The sequence below is a fragment of the Capsicum annuum genome, chromosome 4, assembly GCF_002878395.1.
Source record: "Capsicum annuum cultivar UCD-10X-F1 chromosome 4, UCD10Xv1.1, whole genome shotgun sequence".
Lineage (NCBI taxonomy): Eukaryota > Viridiplantae > Streptophyta > Magnoliopsida > Solanales > Solanaceae > Capsicum > Capsicum annuum.
In genome coordinates, this window is record NC_061114.1 from 76,711,319 (window position 1) to 76,732,531 (window position 21,213).

The following is a 21,213-nucleotide window of genomic DNA, read 5'->3' on the forward strand; positions in this document are numbered from 1 at the left end:
ATACTCTTGTACTGTCATATTGCCCTGCTTTAGGTTTATAAATACCAAAACCTTCGCTTTCCTCAACTCTAGCGGGAAGAACCTATCTAGAAATTCAAATGCAAACTCCTCCCATTCTATAGGCTCTGCATCTGCGGCCCTCTCTGCTTTCCACTATTTAAACCATGAGTGTCCCACATCCTGTAACTGATATGAGGACAATTTAGTGCTCTCAATAGTAGTCACCCCTATAATATCAGTAACTTTCTGCACCTGATAAAGAAATTCCTAAGGGTTCCAATCTGACTTAGACCCTGTAAAAGATGGAGGGTTCATTCGGGTGAAGTCCCGAATCCTGGCAGCAGCAATGTTAGCCACTGGGTTGGCCGGAGCAACAACTATTATTCTTAATAAATTCTAGAGAGAATGAGTATATGTTGCCTCTTGGATAGCTTAATGATATGTTTTGGAGCTTAATATAAGGTGGAAAATACCCATTTACCCCTTTGGATGCGAGTTTAAAAGACTGAAGGTTGAACCATCAACATGCAGGCCGATGCACCACGTCGTTGGCATCGACGTGATGACCAATGCGCTACTTCGAGTCTACATCGATTCACTAGAAATTTTCATTGAAAGCCAAGGAAAATATTAATCGACGCGATGGACGATGTGCTGCACCGAGATCGCTTTGATACATTATTTTGGATTCCCAAACGTGGTTCAAACGAGGTCTAAAAAATCTGAAACTCATTCAGGAACACCTACTGACATTCCTGATCATGAATCAACCTAAATATTGATATTTTAAGGTCATATAGGTCGTGAAATAGCATTTCCAACTTACGAAGGCCAAAATAATACTAAGTTTTAATACTTAGTTAGAATTTTCTAAGCCTGGGACTCCTTAACAAACTTTTAGGGACTGAGTTAAGCTTAGGATTACACGGGGTCTTACAGTCCCTTAAGTACTTAACATACTTGGGCATTCCCTACAAAACATCTAAAATAGGTAAGCTAATGTGTATCTCTCTGAATATGTCAAAGAACTTCTTGAAGCATGCATCCTTATTTTCCTTTATATGCTTCTGCGGGAAATGAAGTGGTGTGATCTCATCATACGTCACCTCCAGAGCTTGACTACCTGCATCTGAATCTAATAAAATCTTTAGGTTATAGTCAAGTTCCTCAACAAAGTATGAGCTAATACCTCATTGAACTATTGATGGTGTGGAAAGTCCCGTAGTAGAGCCTTAAAACACACTTAAGCATGATATAAATTTTCGTATGGCTTCTACTTGCAGCACACAATCTCACTACGAAGTCTTGCAGTCTTGTTAGAAAGAAAAAATTGGATGAGGAATCTCGGAGCTATATAATCCCATGATGTGATTGAATTTGCCGGCTCAACATTCAACCGCTTCTTTGCTCCCCTCAACAGTGAAAAGGGGAATAGTGTCAGCCTTACATAATTAGTTGACGCACCCGTAAGAGTGAATGTGTCACTGATCTTCATAAAGTTTTGTAGGTGGACTTTTGGATCTTCATGTGAATGCCTTGTGAAATGTCCACTGCTGATCAGAAGCTACACCATATTTTGTTTAAGCTTAAAATTACCTCCAGCAGCCAATTTCTAAAACGGGGAGGTCAAATTTATTGGAAGTGGGATTTCCACTTCTCTAACTATCCGCCAGGCTGCTTGTTCTTTAGCCAGGATTATCTTGATCTTCTTCGATTTATAGAATATGGGAGAGACGGATTGCTTCTCTCCTTCATTGATGGAAGCGTTGCTCAGGTTCAGGACTTGGTTCAACCAATTCATGATCCCTTGCCAGCTTACTACTTTGAAAACCTATTTCCTATAAATACAAAACTAAGACCAAGTGGTAAGCACCAAAGTAATCGCAAAAATCAAAACTAAAAATAAAACAGTTGCCAAATTACAAGTCCCCGAAAACGACGTCAAAAACTTAACAGTGCCCAAGCTCACACACAAGTGTACATGATCTACCAATTAATATAGTGGCCTTAAAGTAAGCCGAATATCAATCCCACATGGACTTGTTCCAACAACTATCAACTTCTATTTAACTTATTAAGATTAACTTGATGAGAAGTAACCAAAAAGAGTTTGTGATTGGTAAACTATAAATAAAGTAAACAATGCGTAAACTAAAAGACTTAATCAATAGAGTAAAGCCCAGGGTTAAAGCACATCGAACAATCACACTATGTTATTGAACTTCATTCGTTAAGTCGCTTATCTTGGTTGTTGATTCGTAGGGTTTATCGCATGATCATGGTCTCTCAACCTCTAATCATTTTCCTAACTTGGACCTTACAACTTCATCATTGACCGGAGATGCAATAATCCAATTAAGTTCTTAAAGCTATCCTCCTACATGTGAATCAAGCAAGGCTTCTAGGTACATCCTTGTCCTAGATGCTAATTCGAATTCCTTGTTTCATAAAGGAATATGAACCCTACTTTATTTATCCCCACGTTCTATCTTCCTATTCCCCCTTTCGAGATCACAAGGTAAAAAATATGTGTATTATAAGGTTAGCTACTCCTTAAAATATTTAAAATAAGGATAAACAAGCAACCAATATGATAAGCAAATCAATTCAAAATGATAAAAGTCATGTTCTTGGCTTTAACCCCAGAAAGGGGGCGTTTAGCCACTAATCAACATAATCATGATCCAACTAATTGAATACATAATCAAATCTATTAAAATGATAAAGTTGAAGAATAAAAACCCTAAAAACAAAGTGCATCATCCCCTCAATTATTCCAAGAAGTTCTAAGATGTCTAACAAAGTGTGTAACATGTTCTATTTATAGTTGAATGGATTTAGGCCGGCATGTGAATAGAGGGGGCGGCGCCTCCTGCATTGCACCACAATATTGTAGGTTGGGCTGGCTGTATTGCACCATAATGGTAGAGGCTACACGGGTTGTATTTCACCACAATGGTGGAGGCTGCGCGGTCTAATCGCCTGCACACACTTGAAGTTGCTTCTGAAATTTTGTCTAAGTGATATCGTCCTTCCTTGCCTTGTGGTGTTATTTTGTCTTCAATTCCAGCTTGTTCATCATAAAAATATCCTATACATAAACTCATCAAGCATCCTACATGATCAAAAGCCACACATTAGAGTTCAACATAATACAACCTCAACAATAGCGAACTAGAAACTCAAACGAAGCCCTAGTCTCGACCACTTTACGCTTTAACTTATTGTTGACTCGTGGCTCATTTCAACTAAACTTTGAACACTATAAACAAGTTGTTCCCCACACAATTACACATTAAAGAAATTAGAAACTTATTTGACTCACTAGAATCCACCGAGACTAACTAGAACGACACCTAGATCAAGCTAGTAACACTAATTTTCTCGCCTAAACTCTAATTGAACGATTTAAGTACAAACTTGTTTGAAAACACTTCTAAACATTATAATTACATACTGGAACACTTGAATGATTATTTATATCATCACTCAATCATTAAGCACACGAATTATCCTCAAAATAAGGCTAAATAAGCTATGATAATGATACTAAAGTGCATAAATATACCCAACATCGGTCTCCGATCCTGGCTGGACTTTGGATGCCTATTACGACTAGGCCCTGGTTTGGGTTTGATTTATTGAAAATAGGTTAAATGATGTCCCAAGAGTGTTATGTCATGGGGCCTTAAGAGGTTAACAGGGGAAATGTCCAGATTACCCCCAACTTAAACTGCTTAAATTCTCACAGGATGGTATGACCACCCCATACAAATTATACCCGAGGATACCAGTGGTACCCTTATCTAGTACCCTAGGCCACCCCTTGGACCCCAACACTGTCCAACATACGACCAGACAAACCAAAATGTACCCAACCATATGACTAGTATTATGAAATCATACCCTAGGCAAAATAGAATCACCTAGACTAAACTTAGGGAAACATACGATTGACACCTTATCATTCTAACTAAACATATGACTTGTATGTTCCAACCATACTTTGGATAGAAACCATCCAACCCAGACTGGTAACTATACAACCAAGACTATCCAAACCATACCCTATCATATGATAAGTACCCCAAGTCGTATGATGTCCAGAAGCCAAAAGTTGAGAAATTTTCTAAGGTTCAAAACCCAGGGTGTTTGAGTCTCCCCCACTAGGATCATTCGTCCCTGAATGACGGACAAGGTAGTACAAGCATTAGTTACTCCCTAACACCCTCAATCCAACCTTTAACTAAGTTAGAAAACAAAGAAGCAAGGAACTCAACCTTTCTTTTAACCAAGTTAAAAAATAAAGATGTGATCAAGAATACATACCTTAAGCATGAATATCCGGAGCAGAAAACAAATGCAGATACTTGGACTTCATGCCCTCTTCTGCTTTCCAAGTAGCTTCTTCTACTTTGTGGTTCCGCCAAAGAACCTTAACCGAAGCTACATCCTTGGTCCGTAACCGATAAACCTACCGATCTAAGATCCCTACTAGGATCTCTTAATAGGATAGAGAATCTGAGATACCCAATCCTTCTAAAGGAACAACAGATGAAGGATCACCTATACACTTTCTCAACATAGAGACATGGAACACCGGATGAATGGAGCTCAAGCTAGAAGGCAACTCCAATTTATACGCCATATTACCAACCCTCCTTAAAACCACATAAAGACCAACATATCGGGGAATAAGCTTCCCTTTATTTCTGAACCACATTACTCCCTTCATGGGAGACACTCTTAGGAACACCCTATCCCCAACCTCAAATACCAAGTACCTTAGTCTTATATTTGCATAGGACTTTTTGCGTCTTTTAGTAGCCTCAAGACTATCCCGAATCACCTTTACCTTCTCCATAGCCGGATAAACTAAATTTGGGCCAAACATATCCGTCTCACCAAGCTCGAACCTCCTAATAGGAGATCTACACCTTCTGCCATTCAATGCCTCAAAAGGGACCATCCAAATGCTAGAATAGTAGCTATTATTGTAAGCAAACACTATAAGAGGTAGACGCTTAACCTAACTACCACCATAATCAATCACACATGCGCGAAGCATATCCTCTAATGTCTGAATAGTTCTCTCTGCCTGCCCATCTGTCTGCGAGTGAAAAATAGTACTTAGACTAACCTTTGTCTCCAATCCTTTCTAAAACAATCGCCAAAAGTGAGATAAAAACTGCGTACTATTATCAAAAATAATTGAAATAGGTACCCCATACAACTTCATAACAAGATACAACATCGCATAATCCTCAGCCAAAAAGTTAGTCCTTAGTAAAAAGAATTGAGCCAACTTTGTCATCCTACCCACGATGACCCATACCGAATCAAATTGAATCCAAGAGAGGAAGACCGATAACAAAATCCATGTTGATCACTTCCCATTTCCATTTTGGCAATTCAATCTCCTGATACAAACCCCCAGGCATCATGTGCTCAACTTTTACTTATTGACACACTAAACACTTTTGTTACAAAATTAGCCACATTCTTTTTCATGCCATTTTGCAAATCCATCTCCTTGATCATGATACATTTTCGTCGAACCGAGATGAATAACATAGTGTGATTCATGCACCTCAGCCAATATCCTCCCTTGTAAACCATCGATATCAGGAACACATCACCTTCCTTGGAACCTCAAGGTACTATCACCACTAATCTCTAATACCATTACTTTTTACCCACCTACATCACTCTTGATTTTCATCAAGACAGGATCTAACAATTACCTCTTCTTAATCTCTGCACTAAGAGATGACTGAAATAATTCTTGTACTAACACACCACCATTCTCAGCGTCTAAAAGGCGAGCTCTAAGATTAGCCAAACGGTGAATATCTTTCACCAACTCCTAGCTCTCCTTATCCACATGATCTAAACTCCCTATGGATAACCTACTAATAGCATCAGCAATAACATTAGCCTTACTTTGGTGGTAGTGAAGACTCATGTCATAGTCCTTGAGAAGCTCAAGCCATCTTATCTACCTGAGATTAAGCTCTTTCTAAGTGAACATATACTGCAAACTCTTTTGATTAGAAAAGATGTCCATGTGCACTCTATACATATAGTGCTACCAAATTTTTAATACAAATACCACCACCATGAGCTCCAAGTCATGAGTAGGATAGTTTTTCTCATGCACTTTTAGCTGCCTAGAAACATAGGCTATCACCTTACCATACTGCATCAGAATACAACCAAGTCATACCCGAGACACATCACAATAAACCATAAACCCATCATTGCCTTCAGGCAAAGTCAAAACTGGAGCCAAAGATATCTTATCCTTTAGCTTCTCGAAACTACCCCCATAAGCATCCGACCAAGAGAACTTTACCTTTTTCTGAGTCAACTTTGTCAATAGGGCAGCTATTGTCGAGAAACTCTCCACAAACCTCCTATAATACCTAGCCAAACCCAAGAAGCTCCGAATGTCAGTTGGAGTCGTGGGTCTAGGCCACTTCTTAACCACAAAAACCTTTTGTAGCTCCACTATGACCCCATCAGTAGAAATAATATGACCCCAAAAAGTGATAATATTCAACCAGAATTCACATTTTAAGAATTTAGCATACAACTGTTGTTCTAGGTCTGTAACACCACGTGGAGGTAATTGGTATGATCTACCTCACTCTTAGAGTACACCAAAATATCATCAATGAACAAATGACAAAAAGATACAGAAACTGATGGAAGATCCTATTCACCAAATCCATGAATGCCACCGGGGCATTAGTCAAACTAAATGATATAACCAAGAACTCAAAGTTCCCATACTGAGTTCAGAAAGCTGTCTTAGACATATCCACCTCCCTAATCTTAAGTTGTGATACCCATACCGAAGATCTATCTTAAAAAAGAATTTGACACCTTGCAACTGATCAAACAAGCTATCTATCCTTGTAAAAGGATACTTGTTCTTAGCTATCACCTTATTCAACTGTCGATAGTCAATAAACATTTAAAGGGAACCATCCTTTTTACACATGAATAGCATTGGTGCACCCTATGAAGACACACTAGGATGGATGAAACCCTTATCCAAGAGATCCTTAAGTTGATCCTTGAGTTTTCTCAACTCAGTTGGAGTCATTCTATAAGAAAGAATAGATATTGGACAAATGTCTAAAACCAAATCAATGCCAAATTCAATCTCCTTATCTGGAGGAACAGCAGGAAAGAACTCAGGAAACTCATTCATCGCCAGAACTAAATGCAAAGAAGGACCTTCTGAGTTAGATTCTTTAACCCGAACTAAATAATAGAGACACCCTTTGTAGATTAACCTCCGAGCTCTAAGATATGATATAAACCTCCCCTTTGGAGCCATTCTATAAGGAAGAATAGATATTGGACAAGTGTATTAAACCAAATCAATCCAAAATTCAATCTCCCTATCTGGAGGAACACTAGGAAAGACCTCAGGAAACTCATTCACTGCCAGAACTAAATACAAAGAAGGACCTTCCGAGTTAGAATCTTTAACCCGGACCAAATGATAGAGACACCCTTTAGAAATTAACCTCCGAGCTATAAGATATGATATAAACCTCCTCTTAGGAGCTAGGGAACCACCTCCTCACTTAATAATTGGCTCACCAGGGAACCTAAAGATAACCTTATAGGTTCGATAATCTAAGGATACATAACATGAGTGTAACCAATCCATACCCAGAATAATATCAAAACTCACCCTCTCTAATGCATACAAATCCACCAAAGTCTCCTTACTACCAACAGATACCACACCCCCCTTATAGACTCTTTTAGCAACCACAAAGTCACCTACTGGGTAGAAACATAAAAAGAGTCTGAAATAACCTCAGGACAAAACAAAAACACACAGCTACAAATGTGGTTACATAAGAAAGAGAAGACCACTTATCAAGTAAGAAATAAACATCCTGAGAAAAGAGTTTTAATATACCAGCCACGACATCAAGCGATGCCTCAGACTCTTGTCGGGTAGTGAGTACGTATAACTGATTCTGTCTTTTGTCGGTACCAGAAACAGAAATAGATGTAGAAGCATCACCCCTATGTCCAAGAGCAGATGAAGAGGCAATTGGAACCTTGTTAGCTCCCAACAAAACCTTACCAACTAGACAATTTCTAAGCATATGGACTGACTGACCATATTTGAAAGACATGTCCCTTTTCTCATCACAGAAACCACGATGTAACCAACTACAGAACCTACAAAAAGGATATGATAAAGTTGACTGGGCCCCACTAGACTGAGATTGGGCACCTTGTGCCCTGATGTTGTCGCCACCCTGTTGACGCCTATCACCCGACTACTTTGGGTAGGGAGCACTAGCTGTGGAAAAGGAACTAAAACTCCTTCACTTCTTCTTCTTTGGCCACTTACCACCATCCCTACCACTTTATTATTGACCAGCCTGCTTAGAAAACCTAAACTTCTTACCCGATCTTTCCCCTACTTCAGTCTGTTTTCTCTTTTTCTTCTCCACCTTTTGCATATGAAAAGCCAACCTAGAGATATTCATATTCTTGACCAGCAATGCAGTCTTACTGTCAAAGATCAACTTACGAGACAGTCCTGAAGCAAACTTTATCATTCTGGCCCTCATATCAGACATCAATTCTGGATCATACCTAGACAAATTGTAAAACTTCAAGGTATACTCCTTGACCGACATCTTTTCCTGTTTTAAATTAACAAATTCCTCCGCCTTCACTTTTCTTAACTCCTAAGGAAATACATTGTCCAGAAAAGTATTGGAGAAAGTATCCCATAAAGATGACTCCTCAACATCACTCTTTGACCTATCCCATTCCTCGTACCATTAGTACGACACATCCTTCAGCTGGTAGGCAGCAAACTCTACCCCTTCCAAGTTCGTGGCATGCATAATCTAAAAATCTTTTCCATCTCAGCCAGAAAACCCTGACGATCCTCCTCCACCTTAATGCCAGTGAAATTTGGAGGACTCAACCTCATAAACTAGCCAACCTTTGTGGCCTCAGAAGATGGAATATCAGATACACCACGCTCATCCTGAGAAGCTACTAACTGAGTAATCATATGATTCAATTGATGAAACTTGGCATTCATCACATTATCCTGAGAAGGATTAGAAGGAACTTCAGAAAAATCAGGGACAAGATCTCTAAACCGAGCATGGATCCCATGCTAAGAGCATGTCCCATCAACATCGTCCTCAATTAGGGAGAGGATTTATATGAACTTCAGATGGTCGAGGCATGATCTGAAAAGCGAACAAATGCAAATTAGAGAAGATTCTAGAGCTCAAACTCCAAGCTTAAAAATAAAACACAAAGAAGAGAAACATTTCCTAAATGCCTTGTAGCCTCTCCCTTATAAGTGTGGGACGCTACACACCCTTAAAAGAGACTCTACTCGATACAGCTTTGTGGACTTCCAATTGAACATGAACCTAATGCTTTGAGACCAAATTGACATAACCCGACCCAGGGCCTTATCGTAATGGGCATCCCAAGTCCAACTTGGACCGAAGACCGCCCCCATTACCCAACCCAACCTCCAAACACATGACCTGAGTCAAATAACTTTTGAACATATAACAAGATAGCATTTTGCACAACTCCAGATGCTGGGATAGGTCCATAATCTTGACCAACTCAAGAAAGTCCAACTATCAAATACCCAACCAATAATCATACCAAAATCAAAACAACAACCAAGTACAAGTCCATAACATAATAGGATAGAACAATCATAAATACAATTGAACGGTATCAGCCCCAATACCAATGTAAATACTAAGGCTGACACCACTACTGACACCACTCATACCAACCCATAGTAGTTCCACAAAATCTCTAACCGAAAGTAAAATAATATCCAGTTGGGACATGTCCCCAACCATAGCCAAAACCACAGTCTATAAAATGACCAAAGTATGTAAAAATATTTATGACATGCAATGGCGTCTTACGGAATATGGAAGCTCACCGCTTCAATCCAACCGAGCTAATCTATAGTCCGATCATTAAGTAAGAAGAGTTGAATGACCAGTTCCTATATCATGTGGGGATAAACCTATCCAAAGATGGGTTAGCGGGTGAATGCTAGCATGTACTTAGGATAAGGATAAAATAATGCCAACCTTTAAAACCAAGTAAAAAAACCATATACATATATAACCATACATATATATATATTTCATAACGAAAAAGGGAACTGGGTTTAACATGCATTTAAAATCATTAACCTGAGTATGTGTAGCTTAATTACCCTAGAATCACCCACAGACTATATAGGTCCAGTGCAACCCTCTGAACAGGCCCTAATGCGTGTAGTCGCACGAACCCGAGATACTATAGGAATAAGGGATTCCCGAGTACTCTTCACTCCCAATGATACCGACCATAGCTTGTAAGCAATGTACTTAACCATCCTTTTTAAAAAGAAGGGATTCCCATGTACCCATAGATTACATTATTAAGTTGACTTAGGGGAGTCCCATGTACCCCACAAGTGTTTCATTATTAAGTTTTCTTAGTGGATTTCCTTATACCCCACAAGGCTTTCAAATAGACCAACCATAACCCCCAAGACCTTACCATTTAACCATTTCAAACCATTTATACCATTTAGGGTTCCATTACCAAGTATACCATGCATATTTAAATAAAAGTCCAACAATTTAACCAAAAACATTCTCATAGGTTTTTTTTCAAATATGTTGGGGGCATAGTATTTTAAAAGCCAAAATCAAGTACCAATTAACCATTTCCATTCAACCAAATGTTCAAACCACCATAATAATATAAAAACCCTAAGTAAAAGACATGGGAAAACCATGATCAATCATTGTAGCCAAAACCCCCAACATATATTTGAAAACTCAAAATCATACAATATTTATGTCATGAAAATAATTCAAAAAATATGCCTTTAGTTGGAACTAACAATGAGGGAGGAGCAGTAAGCCTTAGATTACGAAGATGACGAAGAGAAATCACACATGTAAATCCTAAATTGATCCTATTGATGAAACCCTAGTATTCCTTGACCCAAGAGCCTTAAGAGACTTTGAGAGTGTTTTAAGAGAGTTTGAGTGATTGCAAATAAGTTAAATGATGTTCCAAGAGTGTTATAAGTCGTGGGGCCTTAAGAGGTTAAGAGGAGAAATGTTCATATTACCCCCAACTTAAACAACTTAAAATTCCCGCAGGATGGTACGACCATCCCATACCAATCGTACCCTAGGGTACTAATGGTACCCTTTTCTTTTACCCTAGGCCTCCCCTTAGACCCCAACATTATCCAACATATGACCATCCAAGCCAAATCATACCCAACCATACGACTAGTATAATAAAACCATACCCTAGGCATAATAGAATCACCTAAACTAAACTTAGAGCAACATACGATTGACACCTTACCATTTGTACCATAACATACAACTTGTATGTTCCAACTGTACCTTGGACAGAAACCATCCAACCCATACTGGTTACTATATGACCAAGACCATCAAAATCATACCCTATCATATGAGAAGTATCCCAAGTCGTATAATGTCTAGAAACCAAAAATTGAGAAAGTTTCTAAAGTTCAAAACCGAGAGTGTTTTAATCAGAGATGTTTATGAAAGTTTAGTAACTAATAAATAATAAGTGAGTAATAAAATATAGCAATAGCAATGTAGGCAGAGATATAATCAATACGAGAAGAAATTCCAGGCATAAGGCACTATCAGCAATTATGTAAATCATTATCCTTTTTCTTGGTCAGGTTGTTTATTGGGTTGTTGATTCACAGGGTTAGTACTATGATTATGGTCTTGAAACCTCTAATCTTCTACCTATAAGGACATCATAACTACATCGTCGAGCGGTGATGCAATAATCTATTTTAGATGTTATACGTTATCTTCCTGTAGTTAAACCAACCAAAGCGCTCTAAGTATATTCCTATCTTAGAAGCTAATTCAAATCTTCCTTTATTTAAGAGATAAGAACTTGTTCCTTAAATCCTTCGGTCTATCCTAATAGTTCCCCTTTTGGATTCGCAATAGGGATTACACGTGTATTTCAATGGTGACCAATTATCAAAATAGTAAAATAAGGGATTAAGAACAACTCATACAATAAACCAACATTTAAAAAACTCTAAGAATAATGTAGTACGATCATGTTCAGCCTTAACCCCAGCACAAGCACTATTGGGAATTACCCCTATGGCAACGAACTTTTTGACGACAGTTAACAAAGTGTTGCAATACGTGGTTTATTACAACGGTTTCAAGCGTTGCCAAAAATAATTATTTTATTAGCTATAATTTAATACTATAACCGTTGCTTTTGACATTAAACATTGCAACAGATAAATAAATAAGCTATGACAATGCCTATTTTATTCTCTCCATTTTCACTGAAAATTTTAATAAGCCCGCCAAAAAAAAAGCATTTTAATTAATTTTTTTCTCTAAAATTGTTAAAACAGCTTAAATGACTCTATTTTAATTTCTCTAAAAACTTTTTTTTTCTCTAAATCGCTAAAATCGCTAAAGCTTCTGTGGGATCATCGACGGTCGGCGTGGAGATCGTCGTTCTGTGGGATCATCGACGGCCGACGTGGGGATTTTGCTGTAAGTAAATCGCTAAAGCTTTGGGGATCGTTGTTCTGTGGGATTTTGCTGTAGTAAATCATCGACGTGGAGATCATCGGCGTGGAGATCATCGATGATTTTAAGGAATTTCTGCGTTCATTATCAGTAAGTTTTCACACAAATTTGACCTAATTTTTGGGGATTTTGCTTCTGTTTAGGGTTTTTGCTTTAATTTCTGCATTCATTATCTGTGGACTTCTTGCTTTTGTTTCTTATAGCTTGATTCAAAGTTTGCAAAGTTAGATGTTACTGATTCAGGGAGGGAGAGTGTGAGTGAAGGGAATTCTATTCATTTTGACAATAGATCTGATAATAGATCTGCTTAGGATTCTTTTGTTGAAGGGGATGTTGCTGTTTAGGATTTTTGTTGAATTTTTTATTCGTTTTCGGTTTAATTTGCGGGCCTGTTAATTTACTACATCGCTAGAAAAAAAACTTAGGTACTATGCTATGATGGCATTTGCGAATTCTTAATAGACGGCTCAAATTACAAACTCAGAATTCATCGGAGAGTAGTTTCTCCAGTTTACAGAAAATGAAATAGGTCAGTTGATTCTGGAAATATTGTAAAATCTGAGCTACAGACTAGATTTTACAATATTCTACTTACACGAGATATGTGTATAGTTTGCCTATACTATGCTCTCCCTAGACCCCATTTTGTGTGATTTCATAGGGTATGTTGTTGTACCTTTCTGCATTTGGTGTTTTATGTTCTTAGTTTACTTCTATTTCTGTTATAAATTTGCACATTTGAGCTGGACATAGCATTTCTTTGTTTCATTTTTGGGATTTTGAGTGGTGAAATAGTTATTTTGTGCTGATTTCTATTGCAATTACTTTAATTCATTCTAATAGTTTTTGGGGTTCTATTGCTTGAGAAATGAGATATGCTATTGTCACAATGTTTTAGAGGTGGATTTTGGGATAGTCTAAGTAATAGTAGCTGAAAGGATTTTATTTTTATTAACTGGGACAAAGCATGTGTAAAATTGAAGTATCACATTTTCAGTTACTCTTATCACCCGGAGAACATTGAATTTGGGATAGCCTAGTAGTAGCTAAAAAACTCTTTCTTTCATTTATTTGAACTTGTAGTAGCTAAAGAACCAACACTGAGAATCATAGACTTCACTATTACGCACAAGAGAATCCATTTGCATTAACCTTACCCTACGAGATACCAAGCCCTTTATTTCTCTTTCTGATTCTTAAAATTGGACGGAAAACAGCGGTTACATGAATTAGGTACGTACTAATGCGCAATGAGTATAAAAGATTTCTTGAAACATTTATATTATAGCCGATGCAGTACAATTTCAAATTAACTGACCTAGTATCTCTGTATCTGGTACTCCTCAAAGGTGGTTATATATTGCGAATATGTATTAGTCAACCAAGCTAGCACAACATGAATATTGCTACCAAATTCCTTGGTATCCCCACTCGTGAGTACCGTCTTCACAGCATCTCGCAGGCGTCTACTCGCCATGGTAGTGAATTCTGTTGTGTGCATAAAAAAGGAAGATTTACGTGAAGCGTGAGAAGAAGACATCTCGGAATTTGCTATTGCATAAGAACCAGAAATAAATACCTCCAGGTACACTGAGAATGACCAGCTGCCCTATTCTTAGAATCTGAACCAGAAGTATTGTAGGCTTCAAGGGAGGAACGAAAACAATCATTAAATGTTATAAATAGGAAATCGTGTAGAAGGTGTCGAGTATTGGGTGGGAGGTTATGCCTTTAAATTAGGTTGTTAAGCCGTGAAGCCAAAGAAACTAGTATGACAAGTGCTTAGCCCATAAAATGAATAGTGGTAGAATAATAGTCAAATTTCGGCTCTTGCTCTCAAATTTCGAAATGAGAACAACAGATTAGCGAACACGTGTTCTTTTGTGCCAAAGTATTTTAACATATATGATATGCCGAATAACATTTTCTTGAATCAGGCACTCTTCCTGACAAAACATCAGTAATACTTTTAACCCGAAATCACAAGGGCACACGCATTCTACCAATAGGAACCTAAGGAAGGAGAACATAAAATTGTTTGTTGCTAGAGATCCTCTATATATGTGGAAACATTTTTGGAGTGACAGAGCAAGAAAGCTTACCGCCCAATCATATGGCACCTTCATTACACCAGTATCGAGCAAAATGGGCTTGGGATGTTGGCACTTCTTTTGTGCATCGCCTGGTGTTTTAAGCAAGTTTTGCACCAACTTCCAAAAAGCATTTCCCTGAAGATTTTTCCAGTAAGATGAGCAAACATAAAATCACTTCATTCGCTCCGATTGATCTCTTGTGCGTAATAGTACGTATTATACATAATGTAATATGTTTGGATGATATATCTCTATTTGAGATAACTTTTGAGGAAAGTCTGTAAGGATGAGCTCTGTAAAAGCATAATACATAATGAGATATGTAAGTTCAATTAGAGTTGGTTCTCAAATTTGGAGAGAAATAGTACTGTCTCCAGTGAGATGCCTATTGGATCTGTCAGAGCTTCGAATGTGTATAGTTTACTTTCTTCAGTTTTATTGAATTGTTCTTTCATTGTGCTCTTGGTGTTACAATATCACCCCTGAAAATGGAGAAAAATCCATGGCAGCTTCTAAGCCATACTGAACTCCCTCGATTCTTTAAATTTTTCGCATTTTATTCTGCACATAAACTTAAAAAACTACTGGTATTCACAGATTAGGTGTATTTATATATATATATAGCTAAATGATTGATAGATGACTGATCAGGTGTATTTATAGCTGACTGGCTGAAAAATGAGTTTATGTCTTAGATATAATGGATGACACATACAGTGCCTTTTCCTGTCTTCTGTAGCAAGTTTACACTGTCATTACTTTGCATGCCTAAGTGATCTGTGATTCATTCGTCAGGAGAAGCAGTTGCTAATCAACCAATAAACTGTCCATCTGTTGGTAGTAACAATCAAGGTCAGTCTCCGTTTCTTGATCTGTTGGTAGTAACAATCTATTTGTAGAACTCAACATGAATTATCTAAAGGTTAGATCATAGTATGATGAATTATCCGAATCTCAATATTTTTACATGATGTTAAGTACAAGCCAACTAATGATCATTCCTCTAAAGGTTTATGTTTCTTTAGGAGTAATCGGATTAAGTGGTGATTAGCTAGCTTATTTATGTTATTATTGTCTAATTTTAATCAGAGGCAGGTATATAATTAAACTTATTTTGATCATTTAGTTGAATTAGATAGATGATGCTTAATTTTCTGACTTATGTCTGGCAAAGTTAGGAGTTGGGAGACAGAAATGCCGCCTCTACATCTATATATCTTCTGTTCATGCTTCTGCACGTTTCAAGTCTTAAACAAATCCTTTTGTATTATGCAACTTCTATTTAATGCAGTACTATCACTACCTTTAACGAAGTAGAGAGACCATTTTTGATAGCCCGACTCAAGACAAATAACTCTGATTTATTCTGCCTATGTATACTAATTAATAATGTTTTACTATGATAGCTAACTAGCTAACTATTCTGTTTGCATTATAACATCAGTGGCATCTTAATGTAATGTAACTAGTACTCTTAGTCCCCAAATCTCATTGGTTGAGGCTCAAGTGCCTTTTCATTGAAACTTTTGGTTGCAGTATTATTTGGTCTACATGTACCAGTACTGATAACATTTTGATACACAAGTATATGTATATCAATTGGAACAAGAAGATCCATAAAAGAAAACTGAGACTTAATCACAGGTCTCTTAATTATGCATAGTCAGAGCTAGCAAAATCAAGATGCATGTTGAGAAACAACATGAAATTCTCTAATTTACCATTCAGTTTAAATTGATTTACAACTCATGATCAACTCTTCCATATCATTTTGGTATATGCACCCCTGAATCTGCCCCTATAGGATGTTATAAGCTTATTGTGCAAACTTTAACCTACAGTAAGTTGGTCGTTGTATGGAAGAAATTAAAAATGTCATAGGATAGCGCAACCGTATTCTAACAACTGACTTGTTAAAACCTATTGTATGGTCGTTGTATGTTGCTTGTTATAAGCTGTTTTTTTGATTGGATTTTCTTACATTTAAGTGCTAATTTATATTATTTTGTTCTCTTTTTATAGGTGTCCAAAATAAAGAAAGAGATGAGGAAAATGATGAAGACATTGACCTTACTTGAGAAGATTTTTGGGTTGTGGATAAATGCTCTAATATCAATAGTTTTGTGTTGACTTTCTTGAAACTTATCGCAACTCAAACTTGCTAGTATGTAAAAACTTAACTAATCATTTGGACTTGATTACATTTTGCTTTTGGGTTTAAATTACTAGCTGGTTGCATATTTTGAATTATGAGATCATTAATGAATGATTTTGTTTTGTGATGTGTATATGTTGTGTTATAATTTATTATGTATGTAAATAAAAATCTATATTAATACGAGTAACTATTTATATAAATCGTTTCAATTTAATAACATGTGGCTATAATTGTTGCAATAGATCAATTAACCATTGCAATAGGTAGTCAAAAAGCATTGCAGCAGAATAACAAAAGCATCGCAATAGATGCTATTGCAATGATTTAATCTTCTTGTAATAGAATCTGTTGCAACGGTTTAATGTCGTTGCAATAGCTGAAAATAGGTGTCCCAATAAGTAATGAAATAGTTGTAATAGGTATTTAAAAATCGTTGCAATAGAATAACAAAAGTGTCACAATAAATGTTGTTGCAACAGTTTAATGGCGTTGCAATAGCTTCTGTTGCAACGGTTACTAACTGTTGCACTAGATGAAAATAGGCGTCTCAATAAGTCAAAAAATAACTGTCACCATAGGTCAAGCTATGGCGACGGTTGTTTGAAACCGTCTCTATTGCTTGACTTATGGCGACGGTTCAGACAACCGTCGCATAAACCGTTGCCATAAACCTATCGCAATACCCACCTATAGGACACTTGCTGAACCATTGCGGTAGAGCTATGGTAACAGATTTTTTGTCTATTGCAATGGTTTTGCAACCGTCACCATAGGGGCAATTTCTAATAGTGAAGGGAATTTAGCCAGTCATGTTCATAATCAACATCCGCAAAATAGAAATATCCATACCAAATTCGAAGTAAGAAAGTTGAATAATGAAATAACCTAAGCAAAGCCCTCATAAGTGTTTCTCCTTGCCTTAACGTAATGCCAAAGACATACCAAAATATTACAAGTGCCCCTTTTATAGTAGGGTTGGATTGCCCATTTCCAACACATCAATGTGCCGTGTGGTGACTAAGGGTCGTGGCACATTGATATCGCAAAGGCATACTGAAATTTGTCATTCTGCTTTTTAGCCTTCACCGTACCACGCTCTTATTGCGGTGACTAAAGGGCGTGGCACACCATTATAGCGCAAGCTTACTGAAATGTGTCATCCGAAAATAAACCACTAACGTGCCACGCCCTTATCGCTGTGACTAAAGGGCGTGGCACGCTACTGAATTAACTTCTTCAATTCAAGTTCCGTGTATGTTCTCCTTCTTTCAGACTTTGTCTGATGCTTTCCAAGCCCGGTTCTTCTCTCATTATGCTCACCTGTTGCTCCTAACGCTTCTCCATATATAAATGTTCATAAAACATCACATTCATTTTCACCAAGTTCAAGCCCTACAACACTAATCATATCTATTAGCTTGAGAATGCAAATTTAACTCAAACATAAGGCATTTTGTAAGATTTTAACTCATAGAACAAGTACATATAGGTCATAATTGGCACTTGAACGTATAAATACGCCCAAAATCATAAAGTTCATTAAAACAACAAAAACAACAACAACAACAAACCCAATGTATTCCTACAAAGTGGGGTTTGGGGAGGGTAAAATGTACGCACTCCATACTACTACCTCCAAAGAAGTTGAGAGGTTGTTTTCGATAGACTCTTGGTTCATGATAAAGAAAAGTAAACAAGATCGTAATAGAACAATGAAATAGGATGGATGGCATAACAGAGCTAAGAGATAAGAAATAACAAAAATAAAAATAAGAGAAATAAGAAATAAAATAAATAAAAGCAATAAGAAATAAGAAATAGGAAATAAGAAATAAGAAATACGACACCCACATAGTAGTAAACATACACTCACAGACCAAAGACACCCACCACACCTAAACTCCCTAACTAGCTTCTCCTACCTATGGACACAGTCCTAGGATTACTAACCCCGCTACACAAGAGATCTCCTAACTACATGCTACAACTCACCCACACACCCTAGTCTTCTACCCTTATCCGCGACTCCACATCTTTCTATCTAGAGTCATGTCCTCAGTAAGTTGTAACTACTCCATGTCATGCCTAATCACCTCCTTCCAGTATTTCTTTGGGTTACCTCTACCCCTACTGAAATCATCCAAAGCTAGCCTCTCACACTAATGAACTAGGGCATCTGTGTCCCTCCTCATCATATGTCCAAACCACCTCAGTCTCACTTCCCGCATCTTGTTCTCTACTGAAATCACTCTCACCTTTTTCCGAATAATCTCATTCCTAAATTTATTTCTTCTAGTAAGTCCACACATCCAGCGCAACATTCTCATTTCTGCTACCTTTAATTTTTGAATGTGGGAGTTCTTGATTGGCCAATACTTCGTTCCATACAGCATGGCCGGACAGACTGTCACTCTGTAGAACTTGCCTTTAAGCTTAAGAGGCACCTTCTTATCATACAACACTCCTAAGGTGAGCCTCTACTTCATCCAACCTGCCCCAATACATTTAGAGACATTCTCATCAATCTCTCCATTCCCATGCATCATAGACCCAAGATACTTAAAACTATCCTTCTTACAAACAACCTAGGAATCCAACCTCACCACCACCTCGTTCTATTACCTCAAGTAATTAAACTTGTATTTCATATACTCTGTCTTGGACCTATTCAACCTGATCTCATTAGATTCAAGGATTTGCCTCCAAACCTCCAATTTTTTATTCACACCTCTCTGCGTGCATTTATCAGTGCTACGTCATCCGTAAATAACATACATTAAGGCACTTCACCTTGAATACTCTACGTCAACACATCCATTACTAACATAAATAGAAATGGACTAAGAGTTGATCCCTGGCGTAACCATGTCTCTATCGAAAAATGCTCTGAGTCTCCTCCCAGCGTCCTCACCCAAGTCTTCCCTCCACCATACATGTCCTTAATAGATTGAACCCCTCTCACCTCCAAGCATCTCCAAAGAACCTCCCTAGGGACTAAGTCGAACACCATGTGTAAGTCACTCTTCCAAGCCTCAGGCATTTTCGCAGTCTTGAAAATATCGTTGAACAAATTAGTCAACCACCTTAAACCTGCCCCACCAGTATACTTTCAAAAATCCACCGAAATATCATCAGGCCCCATCACCACACCCCTTCCTACGAATAGTCTCTCTGACCTCCTCAACCTTAAAATGTCTACAGTAACTGAAATCACTGCTCGCCTTTGTCCCCCTCCTCGTTCAAGAGTCTATGAAAATACTCCTGTCATCTTTTCTTTATGTGAACATCCTCTACCATAACTTTATCACCCTTCCCCTTAATGCACTTTACTTGATCGAGGTCACGACCCTTCCGCTCCCTAGCCTTAGCAAGCCTATACAACTCGAAATACCCAATACTTCCTTAGCAGTTTCCTTGATGCATCTGGTAGCCCTATCCCACATATCATCCACGTCCTCCCAGCACTCCCACACCCACATCATGTTCTCCCCATTTTTTGAATTCAAATAAATATCAGTACAACAAGAAAACAAGTTAAATTTAAAAACCATTTAATAATTTGTTATATGTTCAAAAATTAGCAGTTGAGCTATGAGATCCGTTAATAAATACTAAAGTAGTAAATTTAAACATGGTTTACACATAAGTAAACTCCACAATGCACATTCTTAATATAATAAAAAGAAAACTAACATATCCATGTTTGACAGGTGATAAATCATATGAATTAAAGTAAACACCATGCCAATACTTTATCTTGCAATACTCATCGGTAATAATAAAGCTGCATCTTATCAGACTCAAAAATTTTCACCTAACTATTTCTAATAAATCTCATACATATCAAATTGGTTCACATATTAGGAATATTTACCACCTCAGTTAATGTCAATATTTTTCATATGTGAGTTTAATAAGAAGAATTTTCTTATTCTTAGAACTTGAGTGGTACTAAATCACCAAATAATTAAACTCTTCTTCTTCAACTTGGTTTACCATTTGGAGGGGGTGTGCGGATTTAATAGGTATAATAGATTTAATAGGTTTCTAGTGAATCTATTACTATTTGTGCGTGGATATTTTTTAAATTTTGTTTCAATACCTTTTAATAATTTACTTTTTTCGTAAGATATATTCATTAATTATTTTATCCTGTAGTAATTGCAGAGTTACAAATTTCTGTATAATAATTTATCCTATCTGTGCTATAATGTATATCTAATTCTAGATTTTCAATGTTATTTATTATCTTATGTTGTTCTTCTCGTAGTGAGTTTTTTAAATTATATAAACTATCACA

At 37.3% G+C, this 21,213-nt stretch overlaps 1 long non-coding RNA gene across 1 annotated transcript; it reads left to right on the forward strand.

Annotated features, from left to right (window-relative positions):
- The first annotated feature begins 12,332 nt into the window (after nucleotides 1-12,332).
- On the forward strand, nucleotides 12,333-17,043 carry LOC107867871. The gene is made up of 3 exons (XR_001673400.2): nucleotides 12,333-12,752; nucleotides 15,551-15,607; nucleotides 16,778-17,043. It is a non-coding gene; the product is annotated as an uncharacterized LOC107867871 (long non-coding RNA).
- The last annotated feature ends 4,170 nt before the right edge of the window (nucleotides 17,044-21,213 follow it).